The sequence below is a fragment of the Ursus maritimus genome, unplaced genomic scaffold (assembly GCF_017311325.1).
Source record: "Ursus maritimus isolate PB19 unplaced genomic scaffold, ASM1731132v1 scaffold_6, whole genome shotgun sequence".
Lineage (NCBI taxonomy): Eukaryota > Metazoa > Chordata > Mammalia > Carnivora > Ursidae > Ursus > Ursus maritimus.
The window spans coordinates 36934145-36960724 of NW_024426774.1; the positions used below are offsets into that span (position 1 = coordinate 36934145).

General features: G+C 42.3%; 1 protein-coding gene across 1 annotated transcript in view; it reads right to left on the reverse strand.

The window, feature by feature from the left end:
- The window catches only part of RPIA (ribose 5-phosphate isomerase A), a 110307-nt gene that overhangs the window by 43973 nt on the left and 39754 nt on the right, over nucleotides 1–26580 (reverse strand). The gene's annotated exons all lie outside the window — the stretch shown is intronic.

Here is a 26580-nt window from a genome sequence, read left to right on the forward strand (position 1 = left end):
CTGTGCCACCCAGGCGCCCCTATAGCCACATATCTTTTGATCGAGTTGAATTTACCAGGAGAATTTACTGAAAGCAAATTTTTCAAAAGAAAGAAACATCTATCAAGAGTCATTCATTGTAACATTATATAAATCACAAGACAATTAAATGATCTAAATGAACAAGTAAGGAAATGTTAAAGTCCTTTATGGCCCTTCAACTTAATGGAATATGATGTATCTATCTGCCAAAGATCACACTGAGTGCTTTCCACAAACCTAATTTAAGTCTCACTACACTGCAAAGTCAAAAATGTTCATTAAAATGTTGGGCAATTTCTAGAAAGCTACGAGAGATTCTTCATACGGTATAACCTAGCAATCCCACTCCTAGATGACTGTGTCTCTGTCCACCAAAAACCCGTGTAAAATTTTTCAGAGCTGCTACATTTATAAAAGCCAAATACAAGAATTTTCTAAATGCCCACTAATAATAGAATGGGTCACTAAGTTATAATATGTTTACACACTGAAATACCATTACCGAAGGAGAATTTTATAACTATACCTAGCGGCATAGATGAATCCCATAAACATGACAATAAGCAAACGAAACCAAACACAAAAGATATATTCTATCTATTTTTATTTATATACAGTTCAAAACCAGTTAAAAATACAATGAGAAATTGGGATGGGGATTACTTTTGAGTGTGGGGTGAGGCAGTGCCTAGCAGGAGACTGGAAGGGGTTTCTGGAGCTTTGTTAAATAATGTGGAAATTTGTGGAAATTTGTCAAGTTGTACAATTATATTATAATCTGCACACTATTCCATAGATAGATAGATAGATAGATAGATAGATATTATGCTTCAAAATAAGTTCACATCAAGAAATATCTTACACCCGGGGCGCCTGGGTGGCACAGCAGTTAAGCGTCTGCCTTCGGCTCAGGGCGTGATCCCGGCGTTATGGGATCGAGCCCCACATCAGGCTCCTCCGCTATGAGCCTGCTTCTTCCTCTCCCACTCCCCCTGCTTGTGTTCCCTCTCTCGCTGGCTGTCTCTGTCTCTGTCGAATAAATAAATAAAATCTTAAAAAAAAAAAAGAAATATCTTACACCCAATTTACAGAGAAGAGAGGCTAAGGGCAGGGCCTCACGGCTGGTCAGTGGTGGGCCCGCGATCAAATCCCCACCTGCCTAACGCTGCTCTCTGGAAATCTCTACAATTCTGCCTTCCAGTGCTCATGGTGCTGCACAGAACAAAGGGTCAAACATGCCATCTTCCTAAGGATTCTTCTCTTTTAATCTTCCCAGAAGGTGCCATTCAGCCTGGGACCTGTGCTGGGGGGAGGAGGAGGAGGGTTGTTATAAATGTGAACAAGGTGGGACCTAATGTTTTACTGAACTAAATGGGTGGCCAGAGTGGCCACTGGAGGACCCGAAGCTGAATCTCAAAGACAGAAGCCAGGGGCTCTGTGCTCTCTCCCCACTGGGGAGCACAGGTGAGTTAGCAGCAGGGGTCAAGTCAGCCGTTACTATGAGCCTGGCCAGATGCAGTGGACAAATAATTACGCTGTTTTCCCACAGCATTGCTCGTCTATAATTGCCTGGGAAAACATGCTTACAAGTCATAATAGAAAGTTACTTGACTTTTGTGCCTCAGTTTTCTCATCTGAAGGCCTTAGTTGTAAGACTGTTGTAAAAATTAAATGAAATAATTCACGTGAAGTGCTCAACACCCAGCCTAGCGTGTATCAAGGGAGGTGCAAGCATTAGTCACCATCATAAGAGTAGCTCCATTTGGCTACCATTTGATTTCTTTCAAGGGGCTCCTTCAACTTATTCTCCAGGCATAATTCTTTTAACCCCAAAGACTTCCCTTTCCCCAGCTGGAGTGCTTTGATAGCTTTGTTGGAAATCAACTGACCACAAAGTTGGGTCTATTTCTAAGAGCTCGATTCCATTCCATGATCTATTGTCCATCCATCCTTATACCAATAGACACTGCCTTGATTACAGAAGCTTTAGGAGGTCCCGTTTTGGATGTGCTAAGTCTGAGATGCGTATCAGACAACCAAGCAGAGACGACAGGTGGACAACGGGATATAAGACCCCGTAATGTGGAAGACAGAGGTCAGTACTAGAGGCATAAATGTGTGTCATCACCATACAGATGGTGTTAAAAGTCTCTCACAGACCGTGAGAGAATACCTGGCAAGCAAGCAGGGATAGAGAAATCCGAGCACTGAGCTGGGAGGCACTCCACATTAAGAACTTGGTGAGATGAGGAAGAACCAGAAAAGAAGACTGAAAAGGATTGACCAGAGAAGGAGGAATATCAGGAGGGTGGTGTTGTCCTGGAATCCGAGAGGAAATGTTACAAGGAGGAAAAACTGATCAGTTGTCAACTGTGTCAACTGGAACAAAAATGAATTTTTGGATTTAGAGATGTGGGGGTCGTTAGTGAACTCGATAAAAGCAGCGTCTATAGAACGGGAGAAGCAAAAGTCTGATCAGAATGGGTTCAAAAGAAAATGGGAGGAAAGAAATCGGAGACACTGTGCATGGCTAATTCTTTGGAGGAAAGAGTTGGGAAAAGGCAGTATCTGGAAGGAGAAGAAAAATGACAGCCTTTTTGAATGCTAATGAGAATAATCCAGTACAGAGGAAAATTTGGTGCTGCAGGAGAGACAAGAAAAAATGCTGGAACGATGTCCTTGAGTAGGTGAGATGGGGTGGGTGGAGCACAGGGGGAGGTGCTGCCCCTCTCTGGGAACATGAACGGTTCACCCAGGGACAGAAGAGAAGGGAGTGTCCCTGCGTCCTAACAGAGAGAGGTCCTCAAACACGCTGGGAAGTGTTCATGACTTCTCCAATAAATGTGTAGAATTTAGATTGTGAAGGTTTAGCAATTCAGGAAGACTTTGTAGACTGAAGTACACAAGTAAAGGCTCTGGGCAGGGGGAAGCTAAGAGAAGATGGAGAAGAGTGAAGTTCACAAGGGAGTCAGTCCCCTTACCATCTGCCACTTCCTCTCCCCTAGGCTCCACGTGCCAACTCCTTCCCTGAATTCTTAGAGACCGTTGGCATGGGAAAGACCCCCCCCATAGACACCTCCTCCCTCTCTCTCCTTAGCTCCTCTCAGCCTTTTTACCCCTCCATTTACCTACCAATGTCTTCTCGGGATTTGAATAGCTCTTACCACCCCTACTGTGTAGTTACTTGTCTCTTAAGAGAAGGTTTTACCTCCTAACTCTGGAACCTTCTGTATCCCTAGAGCCAGCAAGATTCTCTGCATAGGGGAAGAAAAGGGATGATGGTGAGGACAGGGGCAACAGAGCAGGGGAGGCAGAGGAAAGGAGGATACTGCCATTTGCTAGTATCGTCACCCGTATGATGACCTTGATTCCCACCCCATACACTAAGGTATTTATTAACCTTGCCTTATAGATGAGGGAACAGGCTAAGAAAGGTTATGTAGCGTACTTAGAATTACAGAGCTCGTACGAGGTAGAATTGTAACTTAAACCAGGGTTATCAAGCCCAAACCACCATGACTTTCTCATAGTCTACACAAGGCAGGTTTTGTGTAGTAGGTTTTCAATAATATTGGTTTGTCATAGTAATAGTTAGGCCTCCCTCAACTCTAAAACTAACAAAAAGATTGGACTGGATGGTGAATGAAGGTCTTACCTCTCTGTGAGTTTTTCTCAAGAAAATCTACAAGCTTTTATTTCACCGTGGGCTCAGAGAACAAAGAAGGAACAGTCTCCAACCTATGGCACCATAATAAAATGTGGATCCTCAAGATGGGAAACAGAACTACACAGAGTAGACCTTCAGGAATACCCCTTTTGGCTCAACACATGCAGCCTGTATCAGACTTTTACTCTATAATAATAGCAATGCATATAATGTCTCTACACTGACAGAGATCATGTCACTGAATCCTCCAACAACCCCCCAGGTAGTCTGTATCATAAGGAAACTAAGGCTTAGTGTAAATACCGTCCAAGGTCACACAATCAGTAAATACCAAAAATCAGGCCTCAAACTCAGGGAGCCTGATCAAGAGTATATAGCTATAAAACACAGTGTGGTCCCTTCATAACTGCTATTCGCAGCTGCCATTTTCTGGGGCAAAGAGTCTCCGAGTGAGGAAAGAACTTGAAAGTCAGGTCAGGAGACTGAAGAACAGACGCTGGATGGCATGGCCTGGTTACCTGGAGACAGACCGAGATTCAAGAGCTCTTCCCATCTGTTATCATATGCAACAATGAGCTAATTACAAACATTTCAGGAGAGAAATCCATGACGCTCAGCAAAAATGGAGAGTCAGCGAAGCCTAAGACAAGTAGGAATATTGGTCTTGTTTGGAAAAATAACTCATTAACCAAAGGTCCCTCTTAGTACCCCAACATCTTCCACCATCACAGGGCTCAGGCCCCAGCCGTGCCCCGCCCATCCCCACCCCAGGTGGGTCAGTATCGAGTTTCATGGTGACTGGCCTAAGAAGATTTAAAAAGTAATGCCACCTTTTGAGGGAGAGTCCCAGGGACCAAGATAGCAACTGTCATGGCAACGGTCACACTGCTTTGGTCAAGGAGAAGACCTTTTGGGGAACTGAAAATAGAATCTTGAGCACATCTGTTGGTTTCAGTCCCATCCTCCTCCAACAGGCTGGGTGGTGCCCTCCACACCCTTCCAATAGTTCCGATGGCCCCCTGCACCTGGGTCCTCAGAGCACCTGGCCAAGTCTGTGTCCAGCACTGGGCTGGAAGTAGCACTGACCCTAACTTTGCTTGATACCTTTCCACCTAAACCCACTGGCCCATGTCCAGTTCTAGCGTTCTCCCCCAGAAAACCTCAGCCCAGAATAGGCAGCATCCTCTCAAAGGTCTGATATGGTGACAGGACCCACACGAGCTGCATGTAAGAGAGACACTGTGAGCAAGCAGTTCTTTATGAGGCCCACAGAGGTCCTGGAAGTATTTGAGGGTAGCAAAAGAGATTCATGTTGAATAGTTTGGGCATCTCAGGGATGGGGGGGCGGGAAAAATAGGGATGAGTCCTAGCAACGTTTCAGAACACATTTCAGTAAACTTCCTGGCACTCATGACAGAAGCATTCTCTTCTACCATATCCCCCTTCCACCCATGCATATACCCATCCACACATGCGCTTACCCACCCACTGGTCCTTACCCAAGTGACAGTGTTAGTTTTCACCCTTCTACACCACACAACCCTAACTACTACAGACAAAACTTGTTTATATGATTGCATGTACGGATGCCCACCTTCCCTCATTCACAGACACTGATTAGCATCTTCATGTACCTGGCTCTGTACTATGTTCGACAGATAACACAGTGAACAAGACAGAGCCCTCAGTGTCAAAGAGCTCCCAGGCTAATGTGGAAACAAGTTAGCAGAAATTACAACACAGAGCAATGGATGGACTGTGGGGTGTCTCGGAGTTCTATGGAACCACAGAGGAAGCACACATAACACATGCTGAAGGGCACCCCTCTGCCCAAACACTACCCAACCTGGGACTTACTGACACCAAGGGTGTCCTGATAAATCACTCCAGTGCTCCAGCCCTCTCCCTGGGAAGCCACAGCTTGCATTAATGAGCTCTGACATGGGGACTCATCACTTATAACTTAAGTTAGAAGTAAGACCCTCTTGGTCTCTGGTTCTTTGTCTATAATAAAGTAACCGTAATAAAACCTCTGTCTCAACACCACTGTGAACATTAAATGAAACACTGTCCATAACCCACTTAGTACAAGGCATGCCACAGAGTATGTGTTCAATCTGGCCTCTTCTTATTCTCAATTATTAATAGGCTCTTGGATTCCATGGCTGAGCTCAATGGATACTCTCCCTGCAGTCATTCCAGAGGGAAGCCTTTTTAAATTTGGTCTAAAACCTTCATTTCCTTCAATTTGCAGTAATATACCACAATCCTTCTGTTCCTCTTTACCTATTTGACATGTCAAGGCAAGAAAAATCTCTTAATCTGAAAGATGGAGGAACTAAGGCACGAAGAGAAGGAACTACTTGTTGATACACTATCTTATCCACAGGCCTAAGGATCAAGTTCAGTTGATCGAATTTCCCCCAAGCTTGCCTGACACCATAACGGAATACTAAAGTGTTGCAGGATGAAGGTGGGAGGTGCATTTCCCAAAGACCAATATTCCATACTCAAAGAAAGGAAATGTGCTCCCCAGTCATCAGCATGTGATTTCAAGGGGGCCAACCATTCAGCAGTCTTCCCAGCTGGAAGGAGAGTGAACTGAGGGTGTGTCTCATAGCCTTGTGGAAAAGAAGGCTCTGGAATCTGAGACATCATAAAATCTTCTCGGACTATATGCCAACTGACACCTGCCTTCCTACCCACTTGGTTCAAGAGCAGGCGGGTGACAGCTCATTTACTGAAGTCCTCTACTCCCTGGAACTGGTTTGTTGCCCTTTCCTGTGCAAAAAGACAAATATCAAAGAAAAAAACCAAAGACAGAGGAGAATAAGAAAATACATAGATAAATAACCTGGGAATCAGAATATATTCAACCCAGTCTCCTACAACTTCTGATCCCATGGGTATTCCTGGATTCTTTCATTCTGCAGACACTTATGAGCACCTGGTCTGTGTGCTGGGGGCTGGAGGTGGATGGTGGAAGGTGCACAGGGAAGAGGAGAACACAGAAGTCCCTGTGCCCCAGGGCAGCAGCATGACCTACAAACACTCACTTTGAGAACTTCAAGATCCTCATTCCCCAAACCCATCTACTCCCATTCAATTTTCAGTGCACTCCCCACGGACTTAAAACTTCACATATGGGTTTCCAATATATATTTTCTTTCGTTGTCCACCAAAGATAACAATCTAGACATGAGGAAATTCTGGATTGAGGATCACTCAAATACAGTTGACCCTTGAACAATGTGGGGACTAGGGGTGCCAACCCCCACACAGTCAAAAATCTACTCAAAAAAGTCTAACTTTTAATGTGCTTGGGTCCAGAACTGGTAAGTAGCAGTGAGATTCAGACCCAGAGCTATTTTCTTCTAAAGCCATGTGCTTAATCACTACACTATACTGAAATTTGTTCAAATGGCATTTTCTATTTTCTTTTTTCTTAATTAAAAAAAATTTTTTTAAAAAGTCTAACTTTTAACTCCTAGAAAACTTAACTACCAATAGCCTACTGTTGACCAGAAGACTCACTGATAACATAAACAGTTTATTAACACATATTTTGTATGCTATATGTATTAACTGTATTCTTATAAAAAAGCTAATGAAAAGAAAATGTTATTAAGAAAAGCATAAGCGAAAATACATTTACAGCACTGTATTGCATTCATCCCAAGAAGTCTGCATCTAAGTGGACCCCTACAGTTCGAACCCACGTTGTTCAAAGGTCAACTGTAACCTGCTCTGGACTTCTACATTTTGGAGAGATTTTTTTTAATTCTGTCTTCTCTTTTTTCAAGAAATAGAAAATACCGCATGTGTGTACAATATTTTATTTAGCAAAACAATGTTTATGATTAAATTCCATAATGTGTTTAATTAAAGTACATTTACAAGAGGATTAGAAGGAAAAGGATAATAAAGAGAGCTGGAAGAAAGACAAAAGATACTAGGGATGGAAGTAACAAGGAAGAGAGAAAAGACAGATACAAAGAAATAGGGTAGGCTCTGTAGAGATCTTTTTTTTTTTTTAATAATTTTTTATTATGTTATGTTAGTCACCATACAGTACATCTAATCAGAGGTCTTGCTCCTGAAGCCTGGGGCCATGGGCTCCTGAGAACTGCTGTGTATTGAGAGATTGATCAGCTGGTCTGTATTCACTACGCAAGCTCCCATTGCTAGATGATATCATTCCAACGAGTCTCCACTGACTGTACCAACCACAGCAGCCACCTAGAGAGGGAATGCTTTCCTCAGACTGCAACACTCATGAAGAGAGTCACGTCAGCCACAGGGCTAGATGGGTCTGAAGCCTCCTTCCCTTTTGTTAGCCTGTCCTCTCCTTCCTACATCCTCCCTGCTCTTCTAAGACTGTAAATGCCTGAAGATACAGACAGTGTCTCCTAAACTGAGAGCAAAAAAAAAGACAAACTTCTCGGAAAAGGAGAAGCTAAACAGACATTTGTGGAAAATGACGCAATTCAACCCTCACTGCCCTCACCCCAACACACACCTACCCCCATATACATGCTTCGGTCTATAATGTCTCTCACCCCTGCCACTGGCTCTCTCCACCCTCAATCTCAATTTGGTTTTTAATATGCATTGTTGCCCAGAAATACAATAACCCCTAATAATTATATAAGAAAGAGGAATACACTTTTCTCAATTGCAGTATTCTGTAGTAAGAGTTTAAAAGTAAAATTTAACAAGTTCCTAAAGCTTATGTTTTCACCAAGCCTACCTGATAATGACAGCTGCAAATAACCTTTTCACCCATGTTGTCAGATTCATGACCTACTCCAAGATAATGAGTCACATGTTAAATGTAAGACCATCAAATTTTTTATCCTCATAACTCTTGTTAGCTATTTATCCGCAAGTATGTCTGAAAATTAATGAAATTGGATCTATTTCCAGCTGATCTAAAGAAATTCTACCTCCTCCAAAAAATCACCTGTGAATAATGAGATAATCTGATGATTTCACCGGAGTCCACTGTCTCTTGATGTCCCACGTTACTGAATTCACTATGTACCATCTATCACTTATGTGTTTGTTTTGTGTAAGCCCCAAGTATCTCTGTCTGTATTTCCCATCAAAAGTTAAGCTCTTAAAAGGCAGGGCCTTTTGTCCACTATAAAGAAACGAACAATGTTTTACTTGGAAACTGTGCACCAAAACAACATTTGAGAATCATAATAGTAGCTAAAAGACCTATAGAAAATCACTCTTTATTTCCATGCTTCAGTTTATGATTCATCTACTATTTACTGAGGACCCGAACTAGAATTTTTACACCTTGATCTCTATATAATTGCTTACTTGTTGCAGTGTTTAGCACAAAGCACCGTGCCGTGGTTATTCAAGCATTTGCTGAAAAAGCAAGTGAGCGAATGAATAATGAATTGTTGATGGTTGATATATGTCTATAGAACTATTATAGGGGTTGTTTTTCTGTGTGTCTGGTTGTTTTTGTTTGTTATTTGGATATGTGAACTCACCGAGTGTGACATTACTACCCCAATTTACAGATGAAGAAACAGGACCAGAAAGACTGAGAAACTTGCCCAAGTGGAAAAGCCACCTCTTCTGTATCTGCCTTCTGATTTCAAACCCATTGCTCTTTTTGCTCCACACAACTATCTGCCTGGAACCACACCACTGGATCTGATGACCCAGGTCTTCCTGAAAAGTCCTGCTGCACTTGTAATCCACTTCCCAACCATGAGTTTCAAGGATGGTCTTCTTATTCCTTTGCTGTCCTTGTACAGCATGCCTGCTCCATGCTGCCTTCAGTCCCAAAGAATGTTGCATGTAAGTATAGGAGATTGCACCTTCTGGAGCCAGCCAACTACAAATGAAGTTTCATTTCTTATGACCCCAGATAATCCAATCCAATTCCACCAACACCACTCCCTACCCAGCACCACGGCCATTCTCACTTCTGAGATGGCTGCTCACAATGGGCATTTCGATTCGGAGTGGAAAGAATAAGTCCACTTTTGGGTACAGTGCTTTGTCCAGAGGCAAGAAGCCATTGAGCTGACAGAAAAGAACTGCTTATTTGGACTGAATGACTTACAGTGATTGCTCTTTCATAACAGTAAAGGGTTATTCTGTGTTTCTGTCCAGACACGTTTATCAAACAACCTTATTTAGTTAAAAGAATAAATCTTTTAAAGAAATGTGTGTGTGAAATTATTTCCAACATTAACTCTAAAAAGAAATATTGGATCTGCAAAATTTAAAATTTTGATAACTTCTTACTGTTGAGTTAGGAATGTGTTACAGACATGAGAAAGACCCTAAAAGAAAGGATAGAATCACCAAGAAGATGTTGTTTTGACAACGGTTCCAAGAGTTTGGGTCACCATGAGGAGATATAAGGATATGAATATCACAAGCCCTGTCCTCAAGAAAACTATAGAAAAAACATAATCCTTGCCCCCCCCCAAAATGGGTACAAATAAGGAAAAATTAGAATAGCACCAAATTGGACATTGGTGTTCTGAGAAGAGCCAACTAAAAGTATTAGAGGGGATGGAATTTGGTTCGAATTAATCGAGAAATTTGGACAAAAGAGCTGAAGGTAAATTCACAGACTACCAGGACTAGAGAAAGGTTCCAGAACAGTCAGACTACCCTCTTTATTTTAATAAATTAGGAGATTACAGCTTTGAGAGATTGACTGACTTACTCAATGCTGTTAGTAGTTGAAGTTGAGACAAGACTACAAGCCAGGTATTGAGGCTCTCTGTCCAGTTCCCCTTCCTCCAGTCTACATTCTCAAGCAAACACAGGCAAGGGGACCTTGAGAAGTTGGCACACAAAGCAAGTGGGAAAGGGCCCCAGGCTTCCCTGCAGTGGCAAGAAAGACTAGAAGGCCAACCCGAGCCATGCCACTTTGCTAACTTCTAATCTGGGGTGGAGGTGGGGGGAAGGTAGATGATGATCCTTAGATTCACTGACACAAACACCAACATGCTTTCTGGACTGGTTAGCTAGTTTGCACTGGATTGGCTTGCATAGGGTTGAAATGATGTGACCTAAATCGAATTGAAAGCTGGAAGACCACTGAGGGTCAGAAGTGTGTTGTATCTCCTCAGATTCTTCCCCTAAACCAGAAGAACCCACTCACTGATGCTATGGAAGAGCCAGCCTAAGCATACATACTATCTACAGGGTAAGTCACTGCATGAAATCAATGTGCTCCTGAAAAGTCAATACATTTTTGAGGGACATTCATGTAGAATTCTTTTGAAAATGAAGGGTCCATCTGCCAAAATAAAATGTAAATCACCACCTGAATTATCCATTTGCCAAGTTGACTGTTGGTATACTGTTTTTTCTTGAGGGGACGTGTGCCTCTAATAAGGCTGACTGATGCTTGGGAAAACCAGGCATTTTGTAGAGAAATAGCAGGCCAAATCCCTGAAGCTCAAAATCAGAGATCTCAAGTCCTCTCCCTTCCTTTGGATCCAATATCAGGTGGTAGGGAATTTGAGAAGGAAGATCTACAGAAATGTAAACGGAAGAGGACTCTGTAATCTACCGGATTTGTTGTACTTTTTTTCTTCTTTAAAAAAAAATCAACCCATTCAAGAGAGAGATCACAATGAACAAATATCACAGAGGAAGTCCTGCCCCAGAGAAGGATGGAAACTTCACCCAGGGACTGGTATAATATTCAACCCAAGTCATTATTCAGAATGAAATTATTCAAAATACTTGGTCTGTGTCAACTGTTAAAAGTGAAAGCCTACTAAGAAGGGATGTTTTTGAAATTCATCCATAAATCCACAATCCTAACACATCTATTATTTTGATTCTTCACGTTACATTCTTGTCTAATATTTATGTATCTTCACACCAAGCTATGGGATAATCCACATTGTTACAACAATTTTGTGTTCAACTTCTCTTGCTTGCTATTTCACAGCACTTCTCTTTTCTACTTAGATGTCATATTGATCACTTGGGTTTTTTTTTAATATAATAGTTTATTTTTCTCTCATGTAAAAGCCCAGAGATGAGTGGTCCAGAACTGGGATGGCACTCCGCAGTGACAGGAATCCTGGCTTTTTCTTATTGTTCTGCTGTGAGTGATTTTCTTTCCTCAAGTCATCACACAGGCCAAGATGGCTGCTCCTGCCCCAGCCAACAACTCCATTCTCCAGCCACAGAGAAGAAACAAAGAGGATGGAGAAATTATACATATGACTTCTGCTTATAACTAACTGGACAAAACTTAGTCAGATGGCCACATCTAGCTGAAAAGGAGGCTGAGAAATACAGTTTTTGTTGAGAGCGGCTATGTATCTAATTAAAAATCAGAGGTCTTAAAAGGATGGAAAATGGATCCTGGGAGTGGAGGGCAACTTGGAATCTCGGCCACACCATTCTCCTGTCAATAGACACTTGGGTTATTTTCATAATTTTTAAAAAGTAGACTCTATGCCCAATGTGGGGCTTGAACTCAACAACTCTGACATCAAGAATCACATGATCTACCAACTGAGCCAGCCAGGCACCTCTTCATATTTCTACTATTCCATAATTTTGGCAGTGAACGTTCTTACGAGTTTCTTACAGAATATGACTGAGTAGGATTGCTAAATTATAAAGTATGTGTATTGTCCACTAGATATTGCCAAATCATCCTCTAACATAGCTGTTCTGATTTACATTTTCACCGGAAATACAGTTGACCCTTGAACAACACAGGTTTGAACTGTGCAGGTCCACATATACCTGAATTTTTTTTTTAGATAAATACGGTACGGTACTATAAATGTATTTTCTCTTCCTTATGACTTTCTTTTTCTTTTAATTCAAATTTTAGTAAGTTAACATACAGTACACTATTGGTCCTATTGATCATTTTGAATGATACGCATCATTCTCTCTTATTGACAGCACGTAATTTTACATAGCCTTTTCCCCATTGTTAGACCCCATAACCTTTGGTCTGGACTCTTTCTTAGGATGGCCAGCTATGTTGGCACACCACCCTCCTTGAAAACTGGACTCACAGACCATCACTGTGAGAATGTGCCTGCGCTGCTAGGGACAACTAGTCCCTAGGTACCTTGTCCCCATGCAGCAATTGGTCATGTCCTGACTCGAGCTGTTCTCTAATTGTTTCATATTTATTAGTTTTGTCTCATTAAAACACTGCTTGCTCCTTGAGATGAGAGGGCCGATTTTTCAGCCTCAAGGCTAACCAATAGCTAGGACTCATGAACAGGAAAAATGAACTTATGATCCTGAGTGAACAAACATTTTCTGAGTGCCTAGTATCTGTCAGACACTTGCCGAGCAGTGCCCCGTCCTTGGTCAGCTAATTCTCACAACCCCATGAAGGAGATATTATTCCTACTTTACAAAAAAAAAAAAAAAAAGGACTAAGACTCAAGGATTGGTTTGATGTTCAGAAAAAAACCGGAGGAGTTTTATAAATATCAATTTCTTAAAATCTAGTCTCTTAAGATTTAGAACTTTGAGAGGAATCTTTAATTCTTAAGCCAGAAAGGAAGAACAGCTACCAAGGAAATAACCTTCCCTGATCTTAAATCAAATTACCCACTGTTTCCTGTGATCCCAAACACATATATGGAAACTTATTCAAGCTTTTAAGTGGTATGTGACTCCTGCTTTAGAGAGCGTTGCTGGTAGAAAGCAAATGGATTGTCAAGATGGTGAGATGACATATTTTAACCATCAAGAATCATTTTTAGTCCCAGGTACTCCTACTAGAATAATATTGTTGGGAGAACAAAACAAGACAGAAATGGTGAGTTCAAAGACCTGAGCCCTAATCGGAAACACGGATACAGAACATCAAAGCCAGGAAGGGCACTAGTTGAGGTTACCGAGAATAAGTCCTGTATTTTACAAGGAAGAAACTAGAGAGGTCAACTGACAACTGAAAGGTCCCACGGAAGTAAGGAAGATGCCTTGATGAGGGGACAGATCTTCATCACGTCCTTACTCCGAACAACAGGTGAAGAAGCAAGGGGGCTTCCATAGTGCCACGTCACATGGAACAAAGGTTTCTATTTTAAGAACCCACCCCTGCACCTGCTCTATCCAGATGGGCTTGGCAAAAGAAGAAATGAAAACAGGGCTTTCTCACTACGGGGCTGGCATGAGGGTCCACGTCACAGGTTGCTTCAGCCACAGTGGCGGAACCCTAGGCTGCTGATGTGTACCCCATAGAGGTGGGGGCCTCTCCTCCTAAGATTCCCAGTTCAACTACTACAGAGTTGTCCCCATACCGCCAAGGGGAAAAATAAGGCAAAGTCGGCGACAGGGAACGTTTAATACTCTGACTCACATGACGTCACCCACATCCCTCCGTGTGCTGATCAAGCAGGAGGAAGGGGAAGGAAGAGAAGGTCCAGTCCAGCCATAGGTTAGAGGCAGAAGAGTTAAAAAGCCCACACTCCCTACTCAGCATGTCCAAAAAAAAAAAAGAAAATCATTTGATTTGGAATCAAGTGACAAGAAAAGCAGAAAAAAATTAATCATAGTTTCTTGAGTATAATAAAACTACAAAGGAAAGATTATGGACTTCAGAGCTAAGCAGACATGACTTTGAAGCCACCTCTGCCACTAACTTGGTTGACTGGCCTCGAGACTAACACTATCAAAACGTCAGTCTCTTCATCTGTAATTGTCAGATATACAGAGCACCTCTTTGGAGGTCACTGTAAGGACCATGACAACATGAAAGCACCAGTAAGGGCTAAAGTAAAGGTAACTATTCTTGTTATTTTTATCAACCTATAAGCAAGCATTGCTTTAACTAATTTTTTAAAACCCTTCACTGCCAGTTCTTCATTTTGGAACATGAGCAATCAATCCTGTCCTTGGGGCCCCACTGATGACACAGAGGCCACTCTCTAGTACCCTCCTCTTCCCAAGAACCTGCCATTCAAGTGCCAAGGACTGTGAGTTTTAGTTTAAATCATGTCATCAGACTGCCTTGCTCTATCACTACCTGATGATTTAAAATCTGCGGTGTACAGTTACCAAAATCCACAAACCCTATTTCTTTAGCAAAAGATAAAATAAAAATACCCAGTGCAAGGCTACGGAAATGGCCGAAATTTGTTAAGTAACCTCAGAAAATCCCCTATTAGCTGCACCACTTAAGGAATGGGTTATTCTAATTACAATAAATTGCATAGATTTTAAAAGATTATGGCTAGAGTAGAATAAAACCAGTAGGTCCGGTTTCCCTTCTTCACCGATTTTCTTTCTTTAAAGAAGTCACTTCAGAACCTCACGAGTTACTAAAGTATGATAAAGGGGCAAACTGTTGGCAAATTAAGAATCTATTTCATAAAATATCAACTAAATTTCATTTTATGTATTCATACTTCTGCATCTACAAGAGCTTTATAAACTACAAAGGACTTTACAATTATAAGGGGCTCTGTAGTTATTATTTGCCTCCGATTCCTGACCTGGGGCATTTTTCCTTTTGTCTGCTCCCCTTTTGTAGAAGAGCAAGCATCTGATGCTTGCTACACAGTCTTTAAAAGAAGCAGTGCACTGGAGTCCCTCCTAAGCCATCACCTTGCTAACAATCTCGAGCATGTCACCAGGCCTCAGTCTTCCAGTCTGTAAGATGAGGGGCTTGCACTGAGTGACTGAGAAGGTCCCTTCCAGATCTAAAATGCTATGATTTCCACATGGCAGTATGAAGAATTTTTAAGATTCTTTCTTTGGATCTGATTTGCTATCCACAACGTGGAAATAGCCACTTTAATATGAAAAGACGCCTGGCAAAATTCATTTGAGAACACTGTTAAAGTTTTACCAGATGAAAAGGCATATGAAGACGTACTGCCCTAAGGATGATGACTGGCCAAAGAGAAATTAAGATCACACTCTGCCAGAGACTAGGCCCACAGTGCTGATTAACCTATGACTACGCTGACATATGGATCTTGTGCCAGGCTTCCACAGACCCGTAGGAGCTTACCACCTAAAACATGTGTTCACCCACACAGATGTGGAGAATACACCAACAGAATCCAAAAGCAAGATTAGAAGATTACCCAGATTATATAAACAATATAGTCAGAAGAAAGCATACATTAAATCTAGAAATCCCTAAGAATCCTGGTTTGAGTGTAAACACTGGACAAAATCACCAAGGCAACTGATCCAGTCTTCCCTTCTTCTGTGCTGTGGATGCTAATTGAGAGATTTCTAACCTCAAATAGTATGTTTTAAAATAGTCAAGTGGCTTGGGGGGCCTGGGTGGTTCAGTTGGTTGGGTGTCTGAGTTCGGCTCAGGTCATGATCTCAGGGTCTTGGGATCAAGCCCTGCATCAGGTTCCCCCCTCAGTTGGGAGTTGGCTTGTCTCTCTCCCTCTGCCTCTGCCTCTGCCCCTCCCCCTGCTTGCACGCACTCTCTCTTTCTCAAATAAATAATATAAATAAATAAAATAAAATAAAACAAAAGAGTCAAGTGGCCTCAAATGTAAATAAAACCTAGTAAAATGACACTGGATTTGAAAGCAGACTTATACTTGGTTCTGGTTCTGCTCCTATGTGATGCTGAGTCATTTCTCCCATCTAAAATAAGTCTCTCCCACCCAAAATAAAATGGAGGATTAAAAACACCTGTTTATTGGTCACATAACGTTCAAGGAAACTCTTGGGAAGTGTACTGTATGCAACCTCTTGAACAACAACTCCCAGGGCTACGAGCAGAATTTCATTCCATGAAAAGCAACATGGTGCGTGCGTCTTTTTGCCCTCATCGCCAATGTGAAATGAATCTCTTTTTTTGTACATACGGTGGGCTCACAGGCCTGCTCCCCTTACTGACTCCATGGTGGGTAATTAGACTGGTGCAAACAATTTCCCTCAACTCCCTCGTTCTAGACAGACACCTGCAATCACAGTCAGAAACAGAAAGTCAAAGTTTCCACTTTACTACGCAGGGTTTGTGACAAAAACTTAACAGAATCAGGCTATCAAAGAGGAACTAATGCCAGACTTGAGGCCTGGAGCTAAGCGGGTTGTTTCTGTATTTCTCAATGAGATAATACTGTAGAATTCAGTACGTGAAGCTTCGTCATTCACAGTAAACATACATGTATGTATGTATGTATGTCCTCCCTCACCTTGAAACACTCTTTTCTGCTGGGTGGAGGGGAAGGATACAGAGCTGGGGAAAGAGACTGTAAAACAATCCTCCCATGGTTAAAAAATAACACTTGTGTAACCCTCAATTAGCACTGTAAATTGGTATAGCCTTTTTTTTTTTTTAAGATTTTATTTATTTGTCAGAGAGAGAGAGAGCACAAGCAGGGGGAATGGCAGGCAGAGGGAGAGGGAGAAGCAGGCTCCCCGCTGAGCAAAGAGCCCAGTGTGGAACTCAATCCCAGGACCCTGGGATCATGACCTGAGCCGAAGGCAGCTACTTAACCGACTGAGCCACCCAGGCATCCCTGGTATAACCTTTTGAAGAGGAATTCAGTAATATGTATCAAAAGCCACAGAAATTGCACTCCCTTTAACTCAATAACTTTAAGTCTAAAAAGCAAACATTAGAAAAATCCTACATGCCCAACAATAGGAGAACTGACCAAGGAAATAATGGAAAGCCAACTCAACGGACTAACTTACACTCATTTGAGAGGAGGCTTCTGAAGTCTGTGTGGCAACATGGAAAACTCAATAAGGCATTTGTCAAGCGAGATGTGGAATTCCACACACCTTACAATTAGCTTTATGTAAAAAACTATGTGCTTACGGACAAAGATGAGAGGAAACCACCAACAAAAATGCTAAGACTCCTGTATTAAAGTGCAAGATTTGAATTTTCTTCCTTTGAAATTTTTGCTAGAATATCATTTTTCCCATAAGTAATATTCAGGAACAGGAAAAGGGGGGGGACAACTTGCCAACAACTTGCTGCATGGTCAAAGTTAGAATTAAACCGTTGTCTTACTTCCAGATTCAGATTAAACCAGTCCCTCCCGAGTACCAGTTCTGTGCCAGGCCCTGGTCAGATCATCCCACAGCCGTGGAGACCCTCCTCTGGCATCCAAAGCAAAGTGCTGTTACTTAACCAGATGAACACAAAAAGTAACCATTTCCCAACGGTGTGAACTCATCTCAAAGGTAAAACTTTACCAGTTATAGCAAATACTTCTCAGAATCTTAAATTATCTTTTATCGCCAACTGACATGTGAACCATTGAAATACATTTCTTTTGCTGTTCTGGACTAAGGACTAGCTGTCTAAAAAATTCAAAGGGCACGTTTGGGGACAGATGCATGCTTTAATTAATCAAGGTGCTTTTCTCCAATTGCTCACATCCATTTGCCCGGTTCCATTTCTCAAAGTATTTAAAAGGGCAAGAATGACAGTAATAAAAATACTAAAGTGGATCAAAATATTTTACTGCCTTGATTACTGAAAGTTTTTCCATTTTATTTTTGGAGCGGTAAAATATGCACTTGGTAAAACCTTCAAATAATACAAGGAATAATCATGGGAAGTAATTCTCTCTACCACTCCATATCCCCTAGATTAAGAAATTCTTCATAAAGTATTTTAGCTCTAAAGTAGGTTTTTTAATAAAAATGGACTGAAACCAAAAGCTGGTATGTTAGAAAAGATACAAGCTAGACACGGAGGTACAAGTTGTACGAACTCTCCTTATAGAGAAAAAGAATTCTTGAATAACTTCTAAAACCAAAATTTGGAGGATTCATTTAAAATTATCCTTTCTATAATAAATAAATAAATAAATAAATAGATAGATAGATAAATAAATAAATAAAATTATCCTTACTATAAAATTCAGATTATAAAAGTACTGATTATTTTAATTCTAGAAAATCATACAGAAAAATAAGCTCTCAAATCCAGTCTTTTATTTGGATAAATATTTTGGATCATTTACTCTCTGGCATTATTTATACTCTGATATACACTCAGAATTAGACATGATCCAACAGGGTTCCTACGAAAAGGAAAACACAAAAAATATATTTTGCCCCATGAAATGAATTTATAATCACTGACTACTTGCCACATGGGTACAATTAAACACAAAATCCATAAGGTTACTTAGAAAAAGGATTCCTCTTTACTCCCCAAAACGTTTAAACATAAATATAAAACTCTCTACGCTCACATCTTATAAAATAGCGATCTACTTTAGAAACAAGAATGCACTGTTGTGACTTTTATTGTACGTGAATTGTAGCTCAATAAAAAATAAGAATGCATTAACTAAAACCCAAGAAAACTGTACTTAATAGAGAGGAGCTGATCTAAGGCATCAACCCAGAGAACACAAATTCTCGGCTCTCCAAAGTACCTTGAGAATTTCCAAGATCAACACTCGCAGACATTATCAGCCTGGGTTGATGCTTATTCAGAGAACCAATTTTTCACGCCTGAAATAATTTACGTTGATGAAAACATGCTCATTTTTCACAACTGAAATTACATCCATTACCCTCTCTTATCCTTCGTATCTGTGTTTTTCTTACACACTCTCTTTATGTACATTTCACCAAAGCAATCTTTTCCTTTATGAGGTTTTATCTCATTTCCCAAAACAGAAAAGCATAAAGGTATAAAGCATTCTGTACTTATCTGGGGGGGGAGGGCTGTCACATAAATAAAAGCATACACTCTCAGAAAGGGAGGGAGGGAGGGAGGGAGGGAAAGGACAAGCTATGCAGAATTACATGAAATTATTCCTCCACTTCACCGGACCTCTCTTGGATTTTCCAATACACCACACACACACACACACACACACACACACACACAGAGCAAATTGTGATGGGTACACAACCCAGAGCCCATCACAGCCCTGGGGGCGACTCAAGGACCCAGCTCTTACCCCAGAGTTTCTGTACGAGCAGCAGGTTGAAAGCACTCACTGTGGGGGCCCTAGTGGCAGAGAGCAGGACAGCTGCTCCTGGGGCTACAGGTACCTTCAATATCAGAGCCCCATGACATTTCTGCAGTGTCCACTACTCAAAGTCAAACTCATTCTCCCCTCAGAAAGCTTCCTCATTCCCTCGAATTATCTCCTAAAACCAGTGAAGGCCTGTATATAGACGTCCGGCAAAAACTATCAGCCTAAAAAAATCCTGAAGGAACTTCAGGCAGGCAGGAATTCCCAGCCCAGCTCAGCCTGCACCTTCAGCGGTGGGAAAGCTTTGTGGACCCCGGACAGCAGACAAAGAGAAGAGAACAGAAGTACCAAAGGGGGTGATACACATCTTAACTGCAAAAAAAATGTCCTGAATAATGCAGCTCTCATGACTCCTGACACTTTGCTGGTTAAGTGGCCCAAACCGATCTCTCAGAGTCGGTCACGTTAGGTAACACGGCTTGTAGAAACAGCAGAAACTGTACAATGTGGAGTCTTGCACTTATCAATTTGAGGTACTTGTTTAGGAAAAAGCCAAGATGGTTTCACAGAGCATTTACTTTTATATGACACTTAGGGCTGACAGCTCTACCCGGTGACCACTGGTTCCTCCGTGCAAGCATAATCAGTACTACAGTAAGGCTCAAGGTTCAGTGGACACACATGCCAAACACTCCAAAGGGATGTGGACGGACCTACGAGTTCTGGTGGTGGCTGGCTTTCTCAGAACTCCTCCCGAGAGCCTATCATGGGAAGAAGGGGCAGCTCTGAGATAGACTAGCAGAGGCAAACCTCTGGGGGCCCTGGCTAGCCAACAGGGCAATGGCCCCCTTAGGCTCCTGCTCTACAAAGGCCGTGGAAATCCCAGTTTGTCAGTCTCAGCCAGGGAAGCCTTGTTGCGCTGGACTGGAGCGCCCCCTGCTGGCCCCCGCCAAGGGAGCCCACCCAGCCCTGGGAAGGCCCCTGACAAAAGTCTGGAGCTTAATGAGAGGCCCCGTGTCTACAGTTCTGTTGTTTGTATCACATCCATACTTACATACTTTTATTTTCATAAAAATGTTACTTGGCATCTCCCCCCACACACACACACTTGCCATTTTTTATTAATATGGTTTGGGGTCTTTAGAATATACAGAACATATGAAAATAAATCCTATATAATCCCATCAGCAAAAATAACTACTTTTAACAACATTCAATACGCACAATTTGTATCTAGTTGAGATCATGCTGTGTGGCAGAGTCATTGCCCATCTACCCTCTGATCCATTTCCTGCCATTGGCTCCATTACCAACTGGCTTCTGGATAGATCTGGCTAATGGGAGGCCCTGGTAAAAGACTGGGAAGTGAGAAGAAGGGATGAACCAAGATATTTGCCCCTCTCTGCTTTGAGGAGGAATTTTCGACCAGTGGCTGCATCTCCTTTCTGATTCTAGATTCCACCAGCTGCCCAACTTCTGGCAACGCCACCTTCTCCAGCCCTGGGAGTGAAGTGGCATTCTGCTGTTGCTCATTTCTGGGTTGCTTCAACATAATGATTGGCTTCTCTGCCTTTCGAATCACTGTGAAGCATTTCCTGTAATAAATTCCCTTCATTCAAAATACCTGGAGGAGTGGTTTGCTTTCTCAATTAGATCCTGACTGTTATACAGTCACATCAATAATTTTGGGTTAATTTATCACTCAATATTATCCTGTAAAAGTTCTGTATCTTTAGTTCTTTACAAACTGGTCTTAAAAGCTGCATAATATCTCATTACATCACACCGTGATGGACTTGCATCATGTTTCCAACGTCTGCTAAAATGTAACGTTGGTATGGAAATCCTTATGCACACATTTATATCTACATTTCTAAGTGTTTGCTTCGACTAGATTCTTGGAAAGGAATTAAAAGGAACGATTCATTTAAAGATTCTTGGTAAATATTGCCCAAAAAATCCCCAGGAAGAAAAGTTAGACCAGTTCACAACCCAGCCAGAGGTCTAAGAGAGTTTCTCTCACTATGCCCTTTGCAACTCTGATCACATTAATTTATTTGATAATTTGCTAGACAAAAAAAAAAAAAGGCATCTTTTTTCTGTTTTAATTTAGATGCGTATTGTTTTGTTAATGAGGTAGAACATTTTTCAGGTGTTTATTAATTGTGTGCATTTCCTCTTTTGTAAATTATCTTACTACATAGCTCTTAGTGATTCTCTTATTGGCTGGGGCATCAGTCAGTGTTCTTTGATGCTAACAACGGGAGTTGGCTCTAACTAAATTAAGCAGAAATGGGGTTTACTGAAAGCATTTATCATGCGGCTTCGAAATGGATGGGAAGGCTGGAAAATTAGGTTCAAAAAAGAGAAGCCAGGGAACCTGGTAGGCTGGAAATACGACCAAGAACCTATCCTAAAATAGTCTGAATAAATGCCAGTGTTGATGCCGCTCTCCTGAGTGTTGTTCTTGGCACTGCTGCCACCCACCACCGAATTCTAGCTGCTACCAGCAGAATGAACATTAAACTGTTCTTGTATCTTTGTCGTTCCCCGTCATTCCTTGCGAATTCTGCCTCAGTTCCTTCCCTCTTCGAGAAGAGGAATCTATTTCTCCACCTCTTTGAATCTGGGCTGGCATTTCTACTCGCTTTAGGCAATAAAAGTGAGACTGACGTCGTACAATTTCTGAGGAAGCCCTAAATGCCCCTTCCAGGAATCCAGCCACCATGCTGTGAGGAAGCCTAAGATGGGCCATGGAGAGTGAGAGGCCCGGGCATTCTCCAGACGTTTCAGCTTCAGTCAAACTGCCCCAGCTGAAGCCACATGCAACAGAGATGGGTCAACCCACCAAGCTCTAATCCACTTACAGGACTGTGTACAGATGAAAGATGATGGCTGTTTTAAGCGGCTGAGTCTTGTGGTGGTTTGTTATGCAGCAATAGATAACTGAGACGTTGTCTTTCCGTGCAAACCCTGGGCAGGAACAGCCAATTGGCAAAGCCCTGGTCCATGCCCCGGCTGCAAGGCAGCAGGGAGAATGGACATTTCCACTTCAGTAGAGGGCAGGGGGTGGGGAGATATGCCCACAGCAAGTTCCCACAGTGAGGTATTTTCCAAATAGAAATAGGGGGTTCTGGGGCGCCTGGATGGCACAGCGGTTAAGCATCTGTCTTCGGCTCAGGGTGTGATCCCGGCATTATGGGATCGAGCCCCACATCATGCTCCTCCGCTATGAGCCTGCTTCTTCCTCTCCCACTCCCCCTGCTTGTGTTACCTCTCTCACTGGCTGTCTCTATCTCTGTCGAATAAATAAATAAAATCTTTAAAATTAAAAAAAAAAAAAGAAAAAAGAAATAGGGGGTTCAGATGATAGGGAAATTAAAAAAAAATCTGTTAAACTCAGTATCTGCCTTTTGTATCTGCTTTTTAGATACTGATGTTTCTCTACAGATGCTAATTGTGTCTCCTTCCCAAGAATTGTATTCCTCACTTCTATTTTATGTCTTATTGTATTTGTAGGATTCTTAAACAATGGATCACTTTAATGGAAACACTTTCAAGTTAACTGGATTTAGGAAGTTTCAAAGTTCCTGCCCTCACAGTAACTAGTGACACTGTCTAATGCCTGGGACAAAATACCCACAGGAGAGAATGTTTCCTGGCACTGGAAGCCTCTCTCCCAACTCAGACTTGCTGGACCCTGACACTGGAAAGAAAACATTCCATCAGCCTTAAAGAAAGTCTTCTAGTAAACTGGGAAGCCCCTCACAACCACTTCTATAGATTCATAACTAATACCCCGGTCCGGTCTCTTCCTCATCCATCCCACCTTCTTCCCTAAAGCCAGCAAGGACTCTGATCATGCCCCTCCACCTAAAAACCCCCACTGCAGGATTAAGGTCCAAGTCCTTAGCTAAGGTGAACATGGCCCATCAGTATGCGTCCCCTGCCTTTCATCTCTTCTCTCAACACCTCCCTGAAGGCAGCATTCCTGATGAGCCACACACGGCTCCTCCAAGGTGTCTGTACCACCAGGTCCTCACTAACCCTTGTCTTTGCACATTCTGTTCCCACTTCATAGGATGCTTCCTTCCATCTCACTCTTCCCCTGGCCACCACTCCTGGCTGTTTTGCTCTTCCTTCAAGATTCTGCAACTAGAACAACCACTGGGAAAGTCACTGAATTATATACAGTAAAAAACAAACAAACAAACAAAAACCAGAGGAATTAAAAAGGTATGCTAAAAAGTATCTATTTAAATCAAAAGAAGATAGTAAAGGAGGACCAAAACAACAAAAAGATAGAAGACAATGAAAACATGTGCCCATACAGAAACATGTACATGATTCTTTGCCGCAGCATTTGCCATAAAAAGTAGAAACCACCCAAAAGTCCATCAACTGGTGAATGGATAAAAAAAATGTGGTCTAGCCATACAGCGGAATATCATTCAGCAATAAGGAACAACGAAGTGCTGATCCATGCTACAGCATGGACGAACCTTGAAAACATTATGCTAAATAAAAGCAGCAAGATACAAGATCATAGAGTGTAAGATTCCATTTATATGAAATGTCCAGAAGAGTGGGAATCGATAGAGACGGAAGTGAATTCATGATTGGGTGGGAGTGGCAGTGGGAGGTACTGGGCAGGGACATAGGGAGTGCCTGCTAATGGACACAGGGTTTCTCTTTGGGTCGATGAAAATGTTGTAGAACTGAATGTCATCATGGTTGCAGAACTCTGTGAATATACTAAACACCACTGACCTGTACACTTTAAGTGGGTACTTATAAATGTCTATCTCACTCAGGCTGAAAAAATTTTAACTTAAAAAAATTTTTTAAAGATTCAGCTAAATGACCACCTACAGTACCAGTCTTTCCCTGACTTCCCCAAACAGAACACACAAGAAATCAAAAGAGGCTTCAAAAAGCCAGAATAATGACAACACCAGAGTTGCCCTGAGGTCTAGAACTGTGCTCACCCATACTTAAGTCATTCACCAGTGTGGCCATGGAACACTTGAAAAGTGACTAGTCCAAAACGAGATGTGCTGAAGTAAAACACATACTGTAGTTTGAAGACTTAGTACAAAATGAAAGATATTGATTACATGTTAAAATAGTAATATTTTAGATATGTTGGGTTAAATAAAAGATTTTATTGAAATTAATGTCACCTGTTTCTTTGTACCTTTTTAGTGTGGCTACTGAATATTTAAAATTCCGTATGTGGCTCACGTTTCCATTGGGCAGTGCCATTCCTGACCATACCTACGCTATTACAGATGCCGGTTCCCTATGGGCTCTGACCTTGTGAACACCTGTCACAGATTCACCAAGAAACAGGGGACAGCACCACTGGCACAGACGAACATGGGCCAAGCGCAGCAAAAATCAGATCGGAGCTCTAGAAGCTTCAGAACTCATCGGTGACCGCAGACTGGTCCAACCCACCACTAAGAACAGCTTCTGAACTAAAACGAGGATGAGCACAACTTTCCTGTTTGAAACTCAGACTGGGATACACCTGAACCTGGGGTCTCCCTCAAACGTAGTTCTGTCTCCAGGGAGACAGTGAGCGGTCTTCTTGCCACTGGGCCAAAGCCAACAGAGACGCAGCGGGGCTCTCGTTTCCAAAGACAGAGCTGTGTCGTTTCCCACCCTGCTGCTGAGAGAGATGCTTCTCACTGATCCGACATAGGGAATGGGTTTCAAAGCTGAATTTATTTCGTTCATCAGTGCGTATAACGTGTTGTGCACAGAACACGGGGAATTGCCTTTCCGGGGAAGACCTCTCCCTCCCTTCTGGATTCCACCCCTCCCCACCACTGCCCACATTCACACACACTTCCACCTTCCCAAAGCACCATTACCGATGTTTACTTGCAGAGTCAACCTGGGCACATTTGAATGCTAGGCTATATTGGAGTGTTTTGCTGTCCTGTGACACATACTGGTTACTAAAAAAGCAAAGGCACTGAACCTATGTCAAAAACATCATCTGATTAGCGGGTTAGTGGAGAGTGAAGGCTGATGCAATCCTAAATAGGGCTGTCTCAGCTGCTAGGTGTGACAGGAAGCGGGCAAACTCAGGCATTTGAAAAGAGTTATGAGAAGTGGTTGTCACGGCACCAGTGAAGTCTGAGGACTGGAGCTATGTCATGGGTATCTGTGGCCTGACTCCTCTGTCCCAGTGTCCAGTACACAGCAAGTGCTCAATACTTGTTGACCAAAGACAGAAGAAGAGTTAATTATAGAATATGCAGGTCTCCCGGGCCCTGGGGTGAGCATATCCTGAGAAAGGAAGCGTAGCCCGGTACAAGCTACAGTCAGGCCTTGGTGTCGCTACAAGCCGGCCTGGTACCCACAGTGAGGCTGGGGTGTTCTCCTGTGGAACATCAACAATTTCACACAACTCCATCAGACATGGTCACTCTGTGATTGTGGTGAAGACAAAAACCAGACTCCATGATTACATATCAACAGTCAAAATGGGAACAGTGTCCAAATCACAAAAAGGACCAGACGTCCCCCTGTTCTGGCTGAGTGACTGCAGCTTCTTTACCAATCCCAGATTTAGCCTCACTCCATTCTTCTTACCTTCTTGGTAAAAATTTAAAATACCCGATCACAGAATTCTCCTGCTTCTAACCCAATCCAATCCGGAGCAGAGCCCTGCTTCCCTGAGCCTTCCTCCAAAGCACCAGACACAAGCCCAAACCCCTAAGCCCCTGACAGACGCCCACAGCCCCGCACGGCATGTGACTTCCCTCATTCAATGGATAAATAAAACCAACTCTGTTCAACTATGCATTCCTGAAGAGTCTTTAGCTAAGGGGAACTCATAGTCCTTAGCCATAAACACCCTTTCCCAGGCGAGCCATGCCTCAGGTTGCCACTGTGCCTACCTACATCCCCAGGCCCGGGAAAGAGAAAAGGAAACAAGCATGGGGGAGAAGTCAGTGGTGG